The following is a 23,817-nucleotide window of genomic DNA, read 5'->3' on the forward strand; positions in this document are numbered from 1 at the left end:
TTTTAGTGTATCTACTAGGAGCAAATGTTCTGGATATGAAAGTGTCCTCTTCATGAAGAGGACACTTTCCGATGTGTATACATTGCATCACATTCATATTAATATCTTGGGTGTGTGGTCACAAATACTGGCACCTTTGAGCTCTTTAAACAGATGTGTAGTTGGTGCAGCTTGTCAAATTCCAGCATTCCAGTGGTTTTAAATGGCTCAGAAGACAAGACAGTGTGAGCTCTGAGACAACAGTACCCAGAAGTCGTCATTGGCTGCAATTTGGTTATTGCGATAAGCAATCCAATTGAACATTGTCATGAGTTTCTGCTTTTGTTTTCTGAGTTTCATCTGTTTTACGTGCATGAAGTGTGAACTGAGATGTTTATGACACCGATATAGAGAAATTTTTAATATATATTTATAATTTCTATGAATAATTTATAACTTTTTTTTTTTTTTTGCTCATATTTACAATGAGAAACAGTGTTGATGATGTACTATATGTCCTGTTTTCTGTCAAAGCATTTGCAGAATGTATGATTATAGTCGAATGAAGTTGGACTTGTGTATAATAAGTAAGTAAAATGGGTATTTCTGCCTTTCTTTGGTTCAATCCAGAAAAATCAATTTCCTAATTGCTTACTTTTTCTGATATCTGTGCATATTATATGGAGGTATTTGAAAATCATATCAAAATTCAAAATTATCCTTGTCACACTCTATTATTTCCCAATGATAATCTAATCTCACCACTAATCGTAGATCCTTTGTTGATCACATAAACAGCTCACATGAAGCATAACTCTCGTTGAAAGGCTTAGACGTTGGTTATGCATTTTTACTAAATAGCTTAAGGAAATTACAACGTATACTAGGATATACATTAAAATAAATTTTAATACATATTTTAATGTATATCCTAGTATACGTTGTAATTTCCTTAAGCTATTTAGTAAAAATGAAGCATAACTATTGTTCATTTGACATTTCTTTGGTTCAGTCCAGAAAAATCAATTTCCCAATTGCTTACTTTTTCCGATTTCTGTGCATATTATATGGAGGTATTTAAAAATCATATCAAAATTATCCTTGTCTCACTCTAGTATTCATTCTAGATGTCATGAGTGCTTTCCATATTTAAAATTAAATTAATTGATAAAGTATTCAAAGTTATCTTAAAATTAACTGCATTGGACCAATTAAAATGAGCACTGATGCACTATGCACTTTTAAAACTTTCATACATCAATAAAAATGCAGTCATATGGTCAAATTGATGTGAATTTTGTAGCACAGGTTGCATAAGCCACACGACAACACACCCAACCTAAATGGGCACGCAATGTCACTGGTATCTACATACCAGTGGAGATCTTGGGGTGATGGTGAATGAGGATCTAAAATTTAGAGGACATTGCCAAAATTATGAGGACAACACAATAATTCTGGGAATGATGCAGAGGACACTGACTTGTAGAAGTAAGGAGATTCTTGTTCCATTGTATTAAGGCTCTGATTAGGCCCACATGGATTACTGTGCACATATTTGGTTACCTGATTTTCAAAAGGATGAAGAGACAAAGGGTCCAGAGACGACTAAGATAGTATCTGATCTCTGGAATGTTGAATATGAGGAAAGGTTCAGAAGATGCAATTTACAGTCTAGTGGATAGGAGGAAGAGAGGTGATATGATAGAGACGTACAGGTTGGTAATGTGTTTGTTATAGGATCATGTTGAAGAGGTTTTTCATAAAAGGTGGGAGATCAGGGGGAAGAACAAAAGGTAATCCCTGGAAGCTGTATAAGGAGGGTGTGAACAGGGGAGTGAGAAGCAGGTGTTTTTGCATGGAGAGTTGTGGATGATTGCCTGAGAGTGTGGTGTCTGCAGATAATTTGAATGTGTTTAAGGTGTGGTATGATAAGCTGTGTATATGACAAAGAGACCTCCTAGATGAATCTTTGATTCCATGGGGTCTTAGTAATAATAATGATAATTTAGGTAGTGCTAATAAAGTAGTACAACAAAGTAAATGTAACAAATAAAAACAAAAATAATGTATAATAAATGCATTGCCAAAAAAATCCAATATAAATGGAACACCAGGTAATTGATATAATAACTTCCTATGTTTCCAGTATAGGGAGACTGTGAAAAAGAAATTATACGTAGATTCAACTTGGTTGAATAGCCTTTGGAAGCAACTGTGAAGCACTCAAAGGAAACATCTCAATCTGCCTTAAAATATATATACATCCAGTCATGACATATGGAAGTGAAATGTGGACTTTGACTAAAAATTGACCAACAAGTTGAGGATTACCAGAGGAAAATGGATAGACTCGCTATTATCATTCTAGATAGAGAGCACAATACTTGGATCAGAGCTCAGACTAGCATAAAAGACATTATTACAACATTAAAAGATCCAAATGGCAATGCAGGTGATGTTGCAAGAAGTAATACTCAAAAATGGGCAAAGTTGATATCAGAATGGTATAGGAAGACCAAAGAGATGTCTTGGTCAGAGGAAGAGATTACAGAGATGGCTAGAAATCAGTGGCATAGAAAATCTCAAAATAGATTTGAATTGAGGACTTTGAGGGAAGCCTTCGTCCAGCAGTGAACAGAAAATGGCTGATAATGACAATGAAAAAATGAATAAGATTTTCCCATGCACACAATTGAAAAGAAACAAAGAAAAAAAAAGGCTCAAAATGCATATAGTAGGAGTTAAAAACTTATAAGCTATAGTGTCTAGGAGAAAAAAACTCTTAATCCAGTCCAATTTTGAATGTGTAATACCCTGGCATACAATTTCCCATAAATTAACTTACTAAGATTACAGGTGATTCATCCTGAATTTACTAAAAATCACCTCGTAGTTTACGATCTCAAACCAGTAAATTTGTCATAAGGAAGTCTTTTGAATCCATATTCTTAATTCTTTAAAGCAGAATACAGTGAATTACATGGTATCTAATTGATTATTTTGGAATAATCAAAGTTGGTTTGTTGGGAGAGGTTCAGTTTTTATATAATAGGTAAAACTGCAAATAATGGACATCAAAACAATTGATTTTCAGATGCTAGTTTGATAACTGGAAGATCAAATGTCATGTACTGTACTCATGACTAACACTCCCTTTTTTTTTATATAATCTATTTCCTTTTATTACTAGAAAAGTGTAGCACTTTATTTTTAAAAACACTTGGATACTGGAACTCCCATATACTTATTTTGAATGATAAGATGTATATTTCTTGGCTTTAGAAAGAAAAAAAAAAAAAAAAATTCTGTGGACCATCAACACATCATTAAGGAAACGTATAAAGCAAAATTTTTTTCCTATAATACTGTCAGTGTAATTTTCCTTTCACACAGGATCAGTATATTTTGTTACAAACTTAGCTTTTGAATAACTGGAAGATTAGTAGATTTGTGGAATATTTATAACACCTGAGGAAATTATTATTTTGCTGACCTTCATAGAATCCCAAGACCCATTGTGGGAAATAATTCCACTCATGGGAATAATTAACTCTTAATGTTAAATTATAACCAAAGCAGATGTTACCAACTGGTAACACATTACAATTTGTAACTACAAATTATTATGAACTAACAAATTACAGAAAACTGCACAGTATCCAGCTACTCATCAGCAACTTGTATCAAGCTTGAACTCCAGACCATTGATTTCTGTAACTGATCACACTGATGAACTAACAATCGACGGCTCATCATTGCCGATCAGTTGTAGAAATCAATGGTCTGAAGTGTATGCTGAATACTAATTTACCATCAGATGAATCCTATTCAGCCAGTGTAGTTATTAGAATACCTTGTATCATTGTGAATTGCTCTGTCAAGTCACTAAAAATGTCTGATTTAAATTAAAGGCATTCTACAAAAGATATGGGAATGCACTCTGCGATAATCATGCAGTTCTTTGTGATCTGATTGTATTTTTCTATCACTTTACTGCTATGTTTAAAGAGAAAGAAAAGGAGTCTGAAAGTACTTTTGCAACCCAGTATTTATTATTATTATGTGACACCTCCAGGGAGTCCAAAGACTCATCGAGGGAGAGTGTGCCAACACTATCGAACAATTGATCCCACTCCAACTATTAACTGCGCTCAAACTTAAGTTTTTGTGAGCGATTAAAAGCAGAGGCTCTACCAATCGACCAACGTACGTTTTCCTAATCCTAGAAATACCATGCCTAGATGGGTATCTATTGCTTGTGATATTGTTTGGCTTCCATTCAGCTACCCACTTGGTTTCTTTTCATTTCTTCTCAGAAGAGCTCCCAGCAATAGCATTATTTCCAGTCTTTCACAGAGTCACTAGACTTGCTCACTGTTATCCTTCCATTCTGTAACTCCCTCTTATATTTTACCTTTTAGTTCATTCACTGATAAAGCATCCCAATACTCTCCATGCCAAAAAAATCTACTCTAGGAGCTCCTAAAGTACATTTTAATTTATTATTCTAATATCTATTTCCATATGAAAATTCTCCCTCTTCACTAAAAATTATTGCTTAAATTATGTAATTAAAAATTTTTCACTAGTAGACTACTGAGATTTTTTTTATGGAACCTCATAAAGTTATGAACGTATAGTATACATTAAATCTGTGGGGCAGAATAAAGATTTTTTTGTCATTTATTGATATTTTTGTATTTTTATTTTTTACATAATCCAGAAACCCTACTCCAGAGACCAAATTTGGAATTTTTTTCAAGAAACTTCAGGCCTCCAATAAGCAGAGAAGTGATCTCACATTTAACAATGAAATTTGTCTGTCACCTAAAAACATCCATGTCTTCAGTGAGATCCTAACCTACTGTTTTGGTTGGAGAGCAGATATATCATACTCTGACAACCAGGTTTACCATTAATACAGTTTTCTATTTTCTTCTTCCTAATATTGCTGACTTTTATGTTAAATGTACAGTGGTGGATAGATTTAAGGTTAAAAAAAATGACAAAAACTTCTAGTAAATGTTCATTTAAACAGTAGAACACTTCACCAGCATTTGCAAACTTGCCATAATTACTACTGAAAGTTCCAAGTTTAAAAAAAAAAATAATTCACCTTTCGTGTATTTTTTATTGCATGTGCATGGTTATTAATTACTGTTTTTACATGATTATAAACTTCACACAGTATCAGGACTCTGAAATGGCAGTTATGGGAGGTGCTGAAAAAATGTAAATTGCAGTTTAGCAGATATGTTTAAGAGGGCTGAGGTTTAAAAGACATTTAAGGTGAGGAGATTTTACAAATTAATACAGAAAGATGGGGAAAACATGCCACTTCTGGAAGCAGTGTAAAGGGTGTCATATAGAAAAAGATTGAGGACTATTTCTTACAAGAAAAGTAGTATGCAAATAGAGCATATTTCCAGAATCTCCTATAAATACTTCGAGTGTGAATGAGTCAAGTTTGCTATGAATAGTGTAACTGTATTTTACTCTCGCCAATCTGGTATATAAAAATTTTCTAACAACAAGAAAAATAAATAAACCCAGTTTATGTCAATTCCATTTTAGTTCTCATTCAATTATTGAATTTTCAGATGATTTCAAATATGAAATTTCATAGGAGAACTGATGTGGAAATACTCTTTCATTAAAATATTTTCTTGATTTTCTTACAAAAAATTAATATCTGCTCTACATCTTTAGTCAACCACACTTTTTTTAACATAACCCATTTGAAGTGCTTCTCCTTATTAAACTGCTTTCTCCATAGTTCCAAAGGTGACATGCAGCTGGTGAAGTGCATGAATTGTTCACAAACCATTCCTTTTGTATACTGTTATTGTTCACTGTTTTCTTTATTGAAGAATTTTAGATTGGTGGAATTCAAATTTGCAAGAAATTCTTTCTTTATAGATCACATCGTTGGTTAACTTTTCTATTAACATGAATGAAAAACATTAAGTAACACTATTCACCTTTTGAATTAATACTGCCACCAATAGGTGACAATGACTTAATAATTCAAAGGACAAATTATATTTGGATGAAAAACACTGTAATCGTAAACATGTTTCTTTCAGTGGAGTTTGCTCTGGCAAACTGACAAAAATAGAAACGGTGTTGCGATATTTGGACAAACTTAAAAAAAAAAAAGTAACTAGCATCTAAAAAATTGGACTATTTTAAAAATCCAAGACATCTTTTGGGACAGTGTAGTAACTCAAAACAATGTATTAGAATCTGGGACAGTAGGTCATTCAAGGTACAGTATGGCGCAAAAAAAAACAGTACTCAATTTTGACACCCTCCTTCAGTACACACATTTATTACATAATCAGGTGTTGATGTTTTAAACCAACACCTGAAAGGCATTGTAGGGAGGGGGGGAAAAGCAATGAGCTTGAAGATTAGATGCTTTTTTCAGGTCTAGAAGTTTCAAAAAGTTAACAAACTCTGATGGAACTACTGAAGAAACTAAGCCATGATTTAGAACAGGGTTTCTCAAAGTTTATTTTTCACTTGGTTAGACTATAATAAATTTAGTTTAATCCTTTATCCAAGTGTGAGCAAACAAAGTTTGTGCCTGAAAGTATCTTCAGGACTAGGGTAAGGTGGGGTACAACACCAAGCAACTCGTTGCAAAGGTAGTTGCCCGGTGTTGTATCACCTTACCCCAGTCCTGAAGATACTTTCAGGCGCAAACTTTGTTTGCTCACACTTGGATAAAGGATTAAACTAAATTTATTATAGGGTTTCTCAAAGTTTTCCTACGACAAAACACTTATCAAATCCTGAAATTTTAACAGAACACCTTGGTTAGAGTCGAGTATCATCAGTCTCATATTCAATGTAAATCTAAGAGCATGCTATTGCCACAGAAGGCTATATCGCATCGCAAAAATGCTACAGCGCACACTACAGGCCGCAGCACATCGCGTTGACCTTGCTTATGACCGTACATTTCCTAGAATAGATATCTCCGTACTTCACTTGTGCTCGGAGATGGCAACAACCACAGGCGGCTGTCAGCCAGCTTGACTTAAGTCAAGGCCAGCATGCATTGGCCTTAATAGCACAATCCACATGCAAAGTGAGGAGCGCCTGATTTTCAAACATGTTTGAACTTGTCGCAAAATTTAAAACCATTCTAGGCTCATATTAATTTAAATAATTTTTCATGGAACACTTATTCACTTTCCACAGAACACTGGTGTTCTGCAGAACATAGTTTGGGAAATGCTGATTTAGAGGAATAACTTTTACAACATACTGGTACTCCACAGTGGAATATATGTACACAGAATAAAGGAACTGAGCATAATAAACTATGCTCAGTTCCACAACCTAAAAATGAACTATATTTTTATCTGTATATACGAAAAAATTTTCATCACTGCAGCCAAATGTGAACACAAATTTATTGCCAGCATACTAATAAATTATATTACACAAAAATTATGTTATAAATTTCATACAAATTAAATTTCAATACCTTTATGCCAAAAGTTACAAATTTCCTAAGGATGTAGTTAAGGAGTTAATGTACAGTCCTTACAGAAAATTATGCAGAGAGACATTCAATATGGAACATGTCCATCCCAAACTGAAATTCAGCTCTTACAACATCATACATCAGCACCAAGTGATTCAGGAGTTCTTGAGACAAACTGACATGCAGTCTTCCAATTTTTGGACAAGATATGTTTAAGAGGGCTGAGGAAAACTTGAGGCCTCTGCTCCTTCAGAACAAGGATAAGGCCTTGTTTGTTTTCTGCATGGGGAAGGGGCAGCAGTGCATCTCCCTATTGCATCCTAAACGTGTTCTATGTTTGGGGTTGAGATCCGGGGGTGTGCTGGCCACTCAGTTTGATTAATATCCTCGGTCTCCAGAAGTATCTCCACCGCTTGTGTACAATGTGGCATGAATCATCCAAAAATAATTAATTCTTCAACATGTTCGATTGTTCCATGATTGAACAATCAAACAAGTTGAAGAACTTCATTGCAATATCATTTACTAGTCATAGTACCTTTTTCCAGTACCTGTAGCTTGGTGCATCCATTAAGCATAGTGCCTCCCCTGTCCGTGCAGTTAGCCTAGTAGCTATATGTTTCACAACCATATGCCTGGGGAAGGAGTGTCCTGGGTTTGATTCCCATCGACGACGCGAGGAGCTTAAGGATCTTCCTCAGCCTTAGCCGGTCTTGGGCATGGACAGCAGGGTTTTTTCCACTAGTTTATCTGGGGTTTTTCATCCCTCAAGCAGGCAAACCGGTCCAGTGAACACACACGGATTACAGTCAGGAATACTGACCCAGCCATAGGTCTGATTCGTAATCTATGCCAGTTCCAGAGCCCGGATAAAATTTGGGGGAGACTGAGATGGTGCCATACCTCCCCGTAAAGGGGACTCACGGCCGTGTATCATATGATTATTATAATGCCTCCCTCCATGTGGGGGCTCCTGTTTAGTCATGGTACTGGCCCTTTTCATTCTTCCTCTTTTTCTTTATTTTTCTTCCTGTATTCTTTGCTCTACTTGTCCTGAGTCTTTTTTTACTATCCTTTTTACCAGACCACCATTACTAGGATTCAACACCCTGCTGCAATGTGGTGGAAATCCATAAAGGGGGATCCTGGTAGTCTTGCTTCAGTTGCCTCTGTTTCAGCAAGACAGGCAGTCCTGGATGGCCCAGCCAGGATTGATCAGCTAGCAGACTTGCCTGCAAGGGTCAACAGCATTGCAGTAAGTCTGTCACCTGATAGCCTGGATCTGCTGTAATGTCAGTATAGTATCCGGGATAGCCCTGGCATTCCACTGCTGAGTGGAACGCCAGGGCTTGCCAGTTAGTGACCATCCATGTGTGGCTCTGTGGTGGGTGGGGAGCTCTGCAGCCAAACCAAAAATTCCTTGAGCATAAATTCTTCATCCTCCAATGTTTTTAGCGGCTCTAGCAAAGTCCCAAAACAATTACCGATACCGTAGATACAGCATTTGGTAACAGAAGTAAGAAACAAAAGATACACGACACTAGTATAAATGTACCAGTGTTTTTGATCATCCGCGCAAGAAGGAAAATGTTGCCCTTCTTTATTCAAAAGGGTTTAGGATTGGCAGGACCTCCCAAAACGGTTAAGAAATTACATTCTGGTGATATTCCTGTAGAAACGTGCCAGCAACATTCTGAGAAACAACTGGGAGCAACATCAATGGGTGGAAAACCAATAACATCTCATAAAACACTCAATTCCTGTAGAGGAGTGATATTGGAATGGGATCTCCTTGATGTTCCTGATGTGGAGAGATGCTCAGAGCTTAAAGATCAGGGAGTGATGGGCATGAGGCACATCCCACTACTTAGGGATAGTGATCTGGTTCCAACCATGAACATCGTCCTTACTTTTGATACACCTAAGGCTCCAACATCTGTAAAAGCAGGGTATCTCAGCTGTCCTGTTAGAGTATATATCCCTAATCTGATTTAAATGTCAGAAATATGGGCATGCCCAAACTGCCTGTTGCGTTCTACTACCTATGCCCAATATGGTAGTCAAGAGCATAACAAATCTTGCTCTGCAAAAAAGCTAAATGTGTCAACTGTCAAGGAGATCATCTAGCTTACCTTTGTGCATGTGAGAAGTGGAGAAATGAAAAAGAAATACAAAAAAAATTAAAACAGAACAAAACCTATCATATGTTGTTATGTTGTTATTGTTGAGTCCATTGAAGAGCTCCTAGATATGACCGTGGAACTGCTTTGGCAATCTGTTGAACTTTGATGGAGTAGAGCTTTTTTCTAGGGTTATTGTCAATTTTCTGTAGAGTAGTAGTAATTGCTGGACAAGTATAGATATGGGGTAGGTGTTAGTTCAACTCCTGAACAGATCTTGCATGCTTCATAGCTCCTACTACCATCTGGCTGAATTTTCATGCCTTTAAAATGTCCCATCCTTAGTCTGATGATGATTGTGATTATTTCTCTATTTTCATTAATTTCACTGATTCCATTCTTCTTCTTGAGTGTTTGTTTTACCAATCTTATTTTTGTGAGTTAGCATCAGTTAGTGATAGTGGGTGTAATTTTTGAGATAAATGTCTTGCTTCTTTGGCTAAACTGTCTGCTCTTTCATTGCCTTCAATATTTACATGGGCTGGTATCCATTGCAGTATACAGTTCTTATTTTTCAAATTTAATGTTGTAGTTGTTCATGAATTTCCTGTGTGAGTTTTGTTTCCAGTTTTTAATGCTTCAAGTGCAGATTTAGAGTCACTGCAGATGGTTATTCCTTCTGTAATGTTTATTACTGGATTAGAGAGATAGAACCTGAGAGCTGTTTGTATGGCTATTAATTCACAAGTGAAGTTTGAAGTTATTTTGCCAGCTGTGGTTTTGATTTGCATTTCCTCACCTCAAGGTAGAGTTAGAAAAACCGTGGTTGAGTGTTTCATCAGATGATCCATCAGTGTAGGTAATGACATGGTTAAGATCAGGGGGTCGGCAACCTTTTCAGACCCGCGGGCCACATTCAACTTTTATTTTTAATAATCTGGCAGCAAGCGTTTAATTAAGAGAAAATAGTGAGTGAAAAAAATACTTCATTTATCAATCTTAAAAAAAACAGAAATATTTAAAGTACGAGATATGAAACAAGTATGAAAATGAAACTTAGTGAAAACTTATTATCACGTAAAGAAAATAATATAGTTTATGCATCGCAATATGTGTGTGTCTCCCTGCTTAATGTGCCTTTTGTGATTATTTTCCCTTAGCCAAATGATTTATATTCACTTTATAACCTGATGTGCAAATTCGAATCGAAGCGTGCAAATGTTCATCAGTCAGTTTAGAAGAAAATTTATTTTTTCTAAAACTCATGGCTGAAAATGCTTGTTTGCAAATGTGTGTGCTTCCAAATGCGACTATTATCTTTGCGAAACTGATTAAACCTTCAAATTTTTTGCTATCGATAATATATCAATACTTAGTTATTTTTATTTAGTATTTATTTTTTTATTTTATTATATTAGTATTTATTAATTATTTAGTATATTTCGTTAGAAATTTTTCAACATGTTCTAACGAAAATGAGTTCTTTGATGTTTCATTCTGTTCCAAAACTTCCATCTCTAGTTGGTTTGATACGTCATCAATGTCGACATTAAAAGGCTTCAAAAATAATCGCATTTCGATGCTATTTTTATGAAAATCCACAAATCTTGTTGAAAATTCCATTTGTAAATCTTCAATAATACCAACAAAAGTTTCCTTTTGTGTTTGCCATCCAATTGTAGATGCAGATTTGCAACATATATAATGATGTAGATTTTCTTCCATCATATGTTTCTTCAACAGACATAGTTTGCCCTTCTATAAATATCTATTTCTTCATTTAAATTAAAAACTGATTTTAGTACAGCACCTCTACTTAACCGTCTAACAGCTGAGTAGTAGATAACGTCCTTACACTCCGATTCTATTTCTATCAAGAATTCTTGAAATTGGCGGTGTTTCAGACCGTTGCGTCGGATGTAATTTACAGTTGTATCACGATGTCCATAACGTCTTTCACTGATAGAAATAGAATAATACCCCCATTTTCAACAAAGAAGTACTTGCTCTTCTATTTATCATTAAATCTTCCTACATCTGCAATTTTACGTTTTCTTGAACCAATTTTTGAATTAACAAATATATATATCCTCTGAAAATAATAGTTGATGTTATTGGATTATATTAAAAGATGAACCAGGAACGCGAATACAAAAGTGCGCCAAAATCTTGATTGTAGTCGGATGAAGTCACCTTTGTTATCCCCACTCATGATGACTCACAAGGTTGACTCGCACCAAGTTGCACAGCATATATCAAGAAGTATAGGTATAAAATTATTTTTAATTTATTATTCATATTATAAAATGCATTATTTAAATAATTCAACATATGTGCCACATATATGGTCAGCCTATTATGGGCCGCCGATTGCCGACTCCCGGTTTAGATTATTTAAGTGATGTATAGTGTCAAGTCCTTTTATTTTCTTCCTGTGAATCTTTTTTTGAACAAGGTTCGAGGAAATTTAAGTTTATCATTGTTTTTTTTTTTTTTTTTTTTGGTAGAATAGTGGAAAAGAATGGCTCTTTGCTTATTTCAATGGGCAAGTGTTCTAGGTCAATCTGTTTTCTAATTTAGTGATCGTATTGTAAAATGGGTGATCTCTTTAGTCTGGATTTTCTTATCCAGGCACCAAAAGTCCTGAGTGAGATGTGATCCCATCGTTGGCTCCTGATCCTGTGGAGAGTTTTCTTCTGTCTTCTAATATGTCAAGTCCACACTCTTGTTGAGCTTTTAAATTATTTGTGGATGAAACTGCACCTATAATAATTTTTGCTGCTTTTGATAGTAGAAGCTGGAGCCCAGATTGATGACACATATTCCATAGTGGGTCGTATTGCAGTATATATGTAGTTTTGTGTGTCTTCGGTTTTGCACCCCACTTTGTTCCACAAAGCCTTTTGATGATATTAAGCCTTTTTAAGAGCTGCTTTATTATATATATTTGTAATAAGAGTTGTAAATCTCAGTTCAGTATCTAGGGTTAAGCCTAAGTATTTTGGAGACTGTTTTTTTCTTATTTTGGTATTATATATATTTTGATTTGGGGGATGGAATTATGTCAATTTTTTATATCAGGGGAGAAGATGCTCAGATTTGTTTTTTCTGGGTTTATCTGTAATTTAAGTTCATTTGCCCATCTTTCTAAGCCATTTAATGAACTATTTAGGACTTTTTCAGATTGTTGAGGATTACTGCTTCTGTGCCACATTGCTATATCGTCTGCTTAGCATGTTATTTTTGTGTCATTTATTATGCGAGGATGGATATTGTTCATATAGATGAGAAATAGGAGGTGGGCTTAAGACAGAACCTTGTGGGACTTCAGCCCAAGTTCGATGCATTTTGAAATAAATTCCATTAAGAACTTTTACTTTCATTTTTCTTGCTTTCACAAAATCATAAATCCAAATTAATGCATTCCCCCTTTATGCCAGTATTGTATGCAATTTTTATTAATTTTTGCCTCCAAACGTGATTGAAGGCAGCTGCGAGATCTAAGAATATTGTTGTTGTCTTCTTTGGTGGTTTTTCTTGAAAGCCATCTATGACTGATTGGCACAGATAAAATAACTGATCTTCTGTACTGTGTTGAGATCTGTATGCAGTTTGGTAGAAGTTGATCTTGTTATTTTCTAAGAGCCAGTTCATAAGTCTGGTATGTATTATTCTTTCGTTTAGTTTGCAGAGAGTGCTATTCAAAGCTATGGGTCTGTAGCTTTTACAGTCACTAGGGTTTTCGTTAGGTTTCAGTAAGGGTAGAATGAACTGAAATTTTCCAGATTTTTGGTAGTTTGCCTATATTCCAGGAAGTGTTAAATATCTCCAGAAGGTAGTTTTGGGCTATTTTTCCCGTTTTTAATCAGATGTCCAAAGATAAGATCAATTCCGGGTGATTTGTCAGGGTCAATTTGACTAATTGCTGTTTCTAGTCCTGTCATTGTAAAGTACTGAGTAAAAATGTCTTCAGAAGGATAGGTTCTGGATTGTATTAACAGATGTTTTGCAATTTTCCTGCGCTTTTTGTCTTTTTTGCTGAAGAGCATATGTCCTGAACCTATCATATCAGGATGCAAAAGGAAAGCTAGCCAACATCACACCTGCTCTGAGATTCTCATATGTTGAGAAGGTAACAATAAAGAAAATATCAACAGCAACTCAAACTCATATGTCTATTCCATCATCTGATAATTTCGCTATACCTGAACTTTATGATCACGAGTACCTCTCTGTGGAGAAGTATGATTAATCATACGATCAATTGTTGAGAAGTACGATGGTCATGTGATTGATGACCTATGGTCATCAATCACATGACCAGAGAAAACTCCAAAAATGAGTTGGGAATTCATTTTTCCAATTCAATAGGAATGGAATCATTCCCATTGAATGGTTCTATTCGATGAGAACCTACTCGTCAAAAAAATCATGGCAAAGATATCACTTAAAGAAAAATCGTTAGACATTCCCACAGAAAAAATGGATGACTTGGTATCCACTGGAAGTAAATTAAACTTGCCAACTAACCCTAACACATCAGACATATTGAATATTTTACCAGCCGAAGAAATGGACACTGGCCGCCCATACTTCCTTAGATAAACAACTGATAAATATAAACCTGACATAAATGTAAACCCTCAGCCTCTCAAAAACCAGACATGTCTATAAAACCAAAACAATAGAAAAATTTTTACAATGAACTACCTTGGGTTTTGTGAGAATATCGACGATATCAAGATTTTGTTGCAGAAACAAAACTTTTCAGTTTTTGTCTACAGGAAACATACTTAAGAGTTGATGAGGACCCTGTCTTAAGGATTTAACTATTGTACTACACAAGGACAGAATTGGAGATGGTTCTGCTCATGGAGGAATAGCTATCCTAGTGGGCAGTCATGCTCCTTTCCATCATGTCCAATTTAATACTGCTCTGAAAGCACCAGCGATTTGCCTCTCTATGAGATTTCTTATTACAGTATGTTCAATTTCTTTACCACCAAGTATTAAGTTAAATGAAATCTATCTTGATAACTTTATCTTGCAACTGCCTGAACCCACACTTCTGATGGATGACTTTAATGGTCACAATACTCTGTGGGGTAGCACCAACACAAAGAGAAAAGGTGGAATCATTGAAAGAATTCTTGACAATAATGACCTCTCCCTTTTGAATAATAGACCCAATAGTTTCTTCCATATGCCTATCTGCTCATACTCTGCAATTGATCTTACAACCTGCTTCCCTTCCATTCTTCCACTGCTTATGTGGGACATTGGAGAGAACATATTATTATTATTATTATTACGTGCGACTCCAGGGAGTCCATAGACTCATCGAGGGAGGCCCTAAACATCATGTCCACACAAATATACGACATTCTCACAGTATCTATCATACCTTGCCTTGAACTCACTCACCGTCATAGCACCACAACAGACTCTGGCAGCTTATTCCACTCATTTACCACTCTAAACATAAAGAACCCAGCTCTAACACCCTTGCTAACCACATTCTTACCAAGCTTCCATAGGTGTTCCCTTGTTCTTTGCACGATGTCTTCACAGGAACCATGTTCACCTACACAAATGCCCATATGGAAAATGGACCAGGCTCACTGGAACACTTTCTCATCTTGCAAAATTTAATGCTGATACCGTCAGTCAACCACCTATCAATGAAGCAAAGTATATAACAGAGTCCAGGCAGCAACAGCCTCCATCCTGAGAACATCATCTCGATTTCCACTCTATCCAAAGCATTGGTGGACCCAGAATGCCAGACAGCCAAAAAAGATCAACACTGAGCATTGGGGTATATTTTGTAGATACCCCACCACATCAAACAATAGCTTTTAAGCATGTTCAGGTCAAAGCACATTGCGTAATATGTCAGAGTCAAAAAGAGTCATGGATCCAATTTACCTCGTTATTTAATCAAATGACCAGCAAAGATTGTTTGGGATAAAATCCAGAAAATGAAAGGTAGATAGAGAACACACACACACACACACACACACACACACACACACACACACACACACACACACACACAGTCCATAATGGAAGTGCTATTGCAGATCCCAAAGCTCTTGCACACACTCTGGGAGAATATTTTGCCAGAATCTCAACAATACTTTTTAATACTGAAAGAGCAGCAAGAGAAACAAAGGCTAAATTTTTTTACCAATGGGTTTGAGCCATACAATCGACCATTTGTTAAGGAGGAACCGAAAAGAGCTCTTCTACTGTCTCACCCTATCACAGTAGGGCCTGATGACATCCATTATGAAATAATAAAACATCTACCATCATATTCTATGGATCATTCTTTTAATATACAATAGAATACTTACAGAGGAAGAGTTTCCGGATTCTTGGCATAATTCAGTTGTCACTGTCCCAAAACCAGGAAAGGATCCAATGCAAAGCAAATAATTATCTATCTATTGCCCTGACCAGATGTTTTGTAAGATATTAGAGAAAATGGTTAATGCCAGAGTTCTCCGGTATTTAGAAAGCAACGATCTTCTTTCCAATACACAATATGGGTTCTATAGACATCGTTCAACTTTAGACCATTTAGTTCATTTAGAAACTTGTATGAGAGATGCATTTCTGAAGCAAGAACATTTGGTTTCCGTTTTCTTTGACATGGCAAAAGCTTATGACACAACCTGGAGATATGGGATATTAAAAGACCTCTATAATTGGGCCTCAGAGGACACTTTCCTGAATTTATTAAAAAATTTCTGTCCATGCAAATTTTCCTAGTCAGATTGGGAGTATGCTATCTTGACCATATCATCAAGCGCAGGATGGTTCCCAAGGCTCTATCTTAAATGCAACACTTTTTGCTATCAAAAGTTAATTCAGTCATTGAACAGCTTCCTCCCACTGCAGACAATGCTCTATTCCATATGTTAATAACTTCACAATTTACTGTTACTCTCATAATATGAAGGTAACTGAAAGACAACTTCAGCAGGCGACTGATTATTATGAGCTCAAGTTTAACAGAAAGTCTGTGTACACTTTGTCGAAAACGCATTCTTCGCCCGGATCCTGAATTAAGAATGGGATGTTATGACAGTAGCTACAGAAGCCAAGTTCTTGGGACTCTTCTTTGACAGAATACTAACATTCCTTGTGCACATTCATCAACTAAGAGAAAAGTGTAAGAGCATAGAACCTCCTTCACGTACTATCCTCTACTGAGTGGGGTGCCAATCCATCTTCACTGCTTCGTTTTTATTGAGCACTTATACTATACGTTCAAAGCTGGATTATGGATCTCAAGTCTATGGTTCTGCAAGACAGAAAAACTTGTGATGGTTGAATCCCGTCCATCATCAACATATAAGAGGGTGGTTTGAAAAGTTCTCAGCCTCAACCATAGATGGCAACACTATTGGTACAATTTTTTTTCTAAGTTGGCAAATCTGTCTTAAGTATCCATGTGAAATTGCAAGTCATTCTATCAAATAGTTTGTTTTATACAGCTGTCTGAACAAAAGTGTTGTATGTTCCCTTGAAATGGATAAAATTGAGTATCATGTGGTTAGATATAAAATTCTTTGTGAAATAAGGTTTAATGCCAACAGAAATTCATAAAATTGGCACTCTTCACCTTCATTTTCGACAATTAAGAAATGGGCTGCCAAGAATAAACGTAGCCATACCAGCCTACAAGATGATCCATGTGAAGGAAATCCAGAAAGTGTAACAACACCAGATATCGTTGATCTGGTGCACGATATGGTATTGGATGACCAGCGAGTCAAAATGCGTGAAATTGCTGAGACTATAAGCATTTCAAAAGAACAGGTAGGATATATTTTGCATCAATGGGGTGCCAATTGCAAATGAAAAAGCTTTGCACAATATGGGTGCCGCTCTTGCTCACAGCAGATCAAAAACGCACTCACATGAAAATCTCTGAACAGAGCTTGGAGCTTTTTAGCAAGAATAAAACTAATTCTGTGCAATGATTTATTACTGTGGATGAGACTTGGATTCACTAATACACACCAAAATCCAAACAGCAGTCTGGTTGTTCAGTGCCAAAGAAGACAGTCTGTTCCATCTGCAGGAAAGGTGATGGTATCGGTGTTTGGGATCCTAACGGCATTTTGTTTATTAATTATCTTGAAAAGAGTAAAACAATAACCGGAGAATATTATTCCTATCTTTTAACCAGAGTAGACAAAAAAATTCATGAAAAAAGACTTGGTTTGCAGAAGAAATAAAAATAATCTTTCATCAGGACGATGCACCTGCCCAAAGGTGTTTTGGCAATGGAAAAATTAAGGGATCTGCACTATGAATTGTTGGAGCATTCACCCTATTCCCCAGATTTGGTTCCCTCTAACATCTGCATCTTCCCAAAACTAAATCTCTTCCTTGCTGGTCAGCGTTTTTCTTCGAATCAAGAGGTGATTGCAGCAGTAGAGAGGAATTTTGCAGATCTTACTGAGAACCACTACAGGGACAGGATAATGGAGCTGGAGCATCTGTGGAATAAATGCATTAGTGTTAAGGGAGATTATGTTGTAATATAAAAATAATTTTGAAATTATAAATTCGTTTTTTCGTTGTTAAGATGAGAACTTTACAGACCAGCCTCATAGATAGCTACTGGTGCCTTTCGCACATTATCCACTCAGTTTTTATGTTGAAGCAAATGATCCGGTCCTACCACTTAGAAATAGTTGTGTCTTAATTATGCTCTAAAGATAAAGTCTCTCCCAGATCACCATACATGGACTAGCCTCTTTTCTCTGCATTGGGAAGCTCAATATCCCACACACTTGAGACTGCCATATGTCCTTTTGGTATGTGTGTTAAAGAGACTATGCAAGCTATTGGTGTGAATGTTGGCATTGCCCATGCCAAACATAACAGCATCCCTCCATGGCAGGTTTGCACTCCATCCTGCAACCTCTCATTCTATCAGCTACAGAAGTCTCATACTCCATTATCGGTCTACTTGCAATTTTAATGCACACAGCGCAGTCCACTGTGATTTTTTGCCCATTTATACTAATGGTTCAAGAACTGATATCTGTGTTGGCCGTGCTACTGTGTTTCCTGACATTATCTCCAACCAGATCCCACCTGATTGCAACTATTATACAGCAAAGTTGCATGACATTCAGCTAGCACATGTGAAAGCTGAATGGCATGGGTTGCGGGTTCGAATCCCGCCGTGGGCACGGATGTTTGCGATGGTCTGTAAAAATAGTAGGGGTGTAGTCGGCGTTGATGACGACGGTAGTTGCGGTTAGTGGAGTGTTGTAAAGTAGGCACCCTCCCTCGATGAGTCTTTAAATACCCTGGAGTGGTTACGTAATCATCCTCATCATCAAATTCCTGCCATATATATTCAAAGGGTGTGCAGGTTATGATAGTACTATATCATTACTAACTTCCTATCTACAATTTTCCTCCAAATCAGTCTGTTACTTGTCAAGACTCCAACATTATCAGATCTTATATTTCTATCGTCTAAGGCACTTTGTACCGTATCAATCCACCTATATCTTGGTCTTCCTCTGGGTCGTTTTCCTGCCAAACTGGCAGAGAACACATATTTTGCTAATCTTTCCTCGCCCATTCTGTTTAAGTGACCATACCACCTGATATTAGCTCTGCTAATGCATTCCTGGATGCTGACAATGTCAAGTTCTTTCCTAACATCCTCGTTTTTAATATGATATTGCCAATGATGCCACCTGCTCATGCCCCTAATCCCCTAATCTTTCTCGGGACTCTCATATCTGCGGTCTCTAGTCTTTGGTTGTGTTTTACTTCTGACACTGCTCTCAGATCCGTAAGTTAAAAATGGTTTGAACACTGTCTGGTATACAGCTAATTTCTCTCTTATTCCATATGAATTTATTCAATTGACTGCCTACCATACCAGCTTTGTTGATTCTGTTGTCTATTTCCATATTTAATTTACCATCTTCTCTAAAAATCGTGCCTAAGTAGCTGAAATGTTTCACTTGTTCCACAGGTTCTCGATTCACAACACACCTGACATTTTCATTGTCTGTCTTTTTATTGCTAACCCTCATACCATATCTATTACAACAGTTATTTAATTTAGTCAGTGAATCTTGCAAACCTGTAGCGCATTTATTTAGAAGTATAACATCCCCAATTTTGATATCATGTTTAATACCACTTTCCTTCATAATGTGATCCATCTTCCTGTACTTCCTTCAATTCTAACTGCTGACTTACAACTCAAATAAAGACTAAGTATCGCTTGATATAATGCCCCACTGCCACCATATAACTGTAGCATATTAAATAGCTTCTCTTTTGGCACCTTATCATATGCCTTTTCCAGATCAACAAAACTCAAATAGAGATCTTTGTTATATTCCCATGCTTTCTCGACTATTTGTCGTAAAGTGAAGATCTGATCCTGACAGCCTCTATTTGGCCTGAATCCAGCTTGTTTTTCACCAAGCTTTTCTTCCACAATTCTTCTCAACTGTTTCTAAAGTATACTTGCATATATCTTACCAGGAACACTCAGTAGGGAAATACCTCTGTAATTCTCACATTCAGTTTTATTTCCCTTTTTATATATGGGTACTATGAGAGCCCTACTCCAATCATCGGGAATTCGTCCCTCTGTCCAGGCTTTCTGAACTATGCAGTGCAGCCACTGTAAGAATCTTATACCACCATACTTCAGCATTTCTGGTCGAATATCATCTACTCCTGCTGCCTTTCCACATTTCAAGCCTTTGATGGCTTTTTCTACTTCAAGTATGGATATGTATTCCTGACTGCATGCCTGGTCAGTGGTTTTTACCACTGTACTGTCATCACTGCTTGTTTCATTTAGCAGTTTTTCAAAGTAATTACTCCATACTTCAAGGATATCTTTTTCTCCCGTTTTCATGTCACCTTTATCATCTCTAATTTCTTTTACAGCACTCTTTCCTCCATTCCTAAGCTTCTTCAACAACCTCCAGAATATTTTGCCACCTTCTTGATATTTATTTTCTATATTCTTGCTAAAGTCCTCCCATGACTTTTGTTTAGCTAGTTTTACACAGTGTTTAGCTTTCTTACATTTGTCTCTGTATTCTCTAAGAGCACAAGCTGACTTATTTGACAGGAACTTTTGATATGCTTTCTTCTTTTCCTTCACTGCCTGTTTAACTTCCCGTGTCCACCATGGAGTTCTAATTTTTCTATCCTTGCATGCAACTTCACTACATGCCTCTCTAGCTGAATCAATCAATCAGGGTTTTCTTCAAGGTTTGGTTCCTGTTCTCAAACTCTTTCATTTTTTCTTCAATAATCTGTGTGTATTTTAGTCTACAGTTCACATCTGAGAGCTGCTCAACTTTTATTCGCTTTAAAAACTTTGTTACATGTTATATAAACTATTACACTTTTTTTTATAATGTTAGTCAAGTGGCTTTTTAATTTATCGTCCTACAGGTTTCATCAATTTTTCTATCGGCATCTTCAGGGAATACAAAATTAGTAAGCTAAATGAAGTTAACAGACTAGGTTATAACTGATGGTTCTAATTCATACAAAAATTAGTATTGTGCGAGACACTGCGCATGTCTCGGGAACGTGATTTATTTGTTATGACTCATGATGTAATTGTGATGAAAGTTACCTCCATTTCAATTTGTCTCATCATATATCTCAGAAACTTAGCATCATCCATATGCTCAAGAAAAGAGCTATAGTACACAACAGACCAAGATGACTTACAAAGGGAATTAACTACGATATCCAGAGAGCTATCTATCAATGGTTATCCAAAAAGACTCTACAACAATATTCTCTTGACTGATACACCACATAGACAACGTGATGACGTCCAATACATCAATACTATTACTATTCCATTTGTCAGCAGCATTTCCAAAAAATTAGCTAACCTTCTAAAACCACGATGTCAGAGTAGCATTCAAGCCAGTCAACACTTCGGAAATTTTTAAGCTCACCGAAAGATCCTCATCCATTCTACAAGTACTCTGGAGAATATAATATACCTTGCTCATGTGGTATTAGTTACGTAGGTCAGACCTCTAGAAGCTTCGAAACGAGAAAGAAAGAACACATAGGGTATGTCAGAAACAACAGACAGGAATTTCAGGCCTTTCTTGCCACTTTGCCTCTACCAACCATTACATTGAGTGGGATAAGAGCCTTATGCCCTATATAGAAGGTAACTACCATTCAAGAACCTTCAAGGAAGCAGCTACAGTCGCTCGCACAACTGAAAACCTAAACAAGAATCAAGATCTAACCTTACCAGAAATTTGGAAAGCTTTAATTAGTTCATTAAACATCAAAGAAATGAACTTTCATGACAATTTCATCATGAGTCATAACAACTAAATCACGTTCCCGAGACACGCGCATTGTTTCGCACAATACTAATTTTTGTATGAATTAGAACCATCAGTTATAACCTAGTTTGTTACCTTCATATAGCTTACTAATTTTGTATTTCCTGAAGATGCCGATAGAAAAATTGGCGAAACATGTAGGACGATAAATTACAAAGCCACTTGACTAACATTATACAAAAAAGTGTAATAGTTTATATACATACATAATAGTCATGAAAAAATACCACACAATTTCTTAAGTTACTCTTTTCGATATGAAATTCAATTTTATCCTGCTCAAGACTAAATAGTGATCACTTCCAATTTCAAATCCTCTGTACTCTGGTGTCCTGCACCAGGGAGAAAACATCACTATCAACAATAACGTAGTCAATGAGACTTTTCTTATTCCTAGCCTCTTCTCTCCATGTAAATTTGTGCACATTTTTATGTTGGAACATGGTGTTAGTAATAACCAGTCCATGTCCTGAGCAGAAATCCAACAGATATTTGCCATTATTATTAGCTTTGCTCTTTTCTCTAAATTTTCCCAAAATATTTCTGTTTGTCTCACAATCATTTCCTACTCTGCTATTTAGATCCCCAACAAGGACCAACTTCTCCTTTTTCATTGTGTCAGTTGTTTTTTCTAAAGCCTCAAAAAATTCCTCCACTTCTACCTTAGCAGAACCTTGTGGGACCATAGGCACAAATAAATAAATCTCATTGTCTAAGTCTTATTGTCCAGTTCCCCATTCTCGTATTTGCCCACATTACTCTACTTGAGACTGCCTGCCATTCAAGATTAGCCTCGTATTTTGTGTTGAATACTATGGCTACTCCTTCTTTTCCTTGATTGTCATTGCCTGAATATAACATTTTGTATTTATTGCTCAGAAAGATCTCACCAGTTTTTGTCTTTTTTGTTTCAGTCACCCCTATTATGTCGATCTGGTACTATCTACTGTAATTCCTCAGCTAGCTCCATTTCTTTGCCATTCAGGCTTCTTATGTTGATAGTATACCAATCTTTAACTCTGGTGATGTTGAGTTGGGGTGCGTTTTCAGATTTGTTCCAGTAGCTGACTTTTTGCTGTTCGCCCTGGTTCCCTGGCAAAAACAATGGGGTCCTTGTTTAACTAGGCGATGCCCCGGCCGGCATGAAAATTTGTCATGCCGACCAAAGAATACAATTTGGTCGGCTAAATCCCAAATTGCCAGCCCATCCTCGTTCATTCAGTATACAGGTAGATACCCAACAGGTAGGTGCACCACAAGGTGAGGATTGGACGTTAGGTCAGAAGTCCTAATTCTGGTCGGTTCTCCGCATTCCTTTAAAGGCTATGTGGAGGTCTCCTCTCACTTATACAGCTTTGACCCTTAAGCACCTCACGTAATAGTAATATAAAAGAAAAACTGCTGCCAAAAGTGTGTAATTTATACTCACTGAGGTCGTTATAGGCTATCTCCACATCCAGTGCCGTATGAGGCGTTACACCTGTTGTACAAAAGTAAAGCCCTTAATTTTGATGTTCAGTTGTGTTCCCAGCTACATTGGAATTAAGAGAAATGAAAGTGCAGATGTCACTGCCAGATCAGCTCATACTCCATATACTGTTTGACAATATCATATATAGACAGCTATTGCTCAATGGCAGGAAGCATTGACAAACAAATTATATGACATTAAGACTGAAATTAAGCATTGGCATTCTAGTCAAAGTATAAAGAGAAGAGAGGAAGTTGCACAGTCATCTTACACATTCTTATTTACTGAGGGCTGATGACCCTCCTATGTATAAAAAACACAATACACATCTCACTATTTGTCATA

Source organism: Typopeltis vanoorti, chromosome 22 (assembly GCF_054136105.1).
Source record: "Typopeltis vanoorti isolate ZY-2024b chromosome 22, IOZ_Tvanoo_1.0, whole genome shotgun sequence".
Lineage (NCBI taxonomy): Eukaryota > Metazoa > Arthropoda > Arachnida > Uropygi > Thelyphonidae > Typopeltis > Typopeltis vanoorti.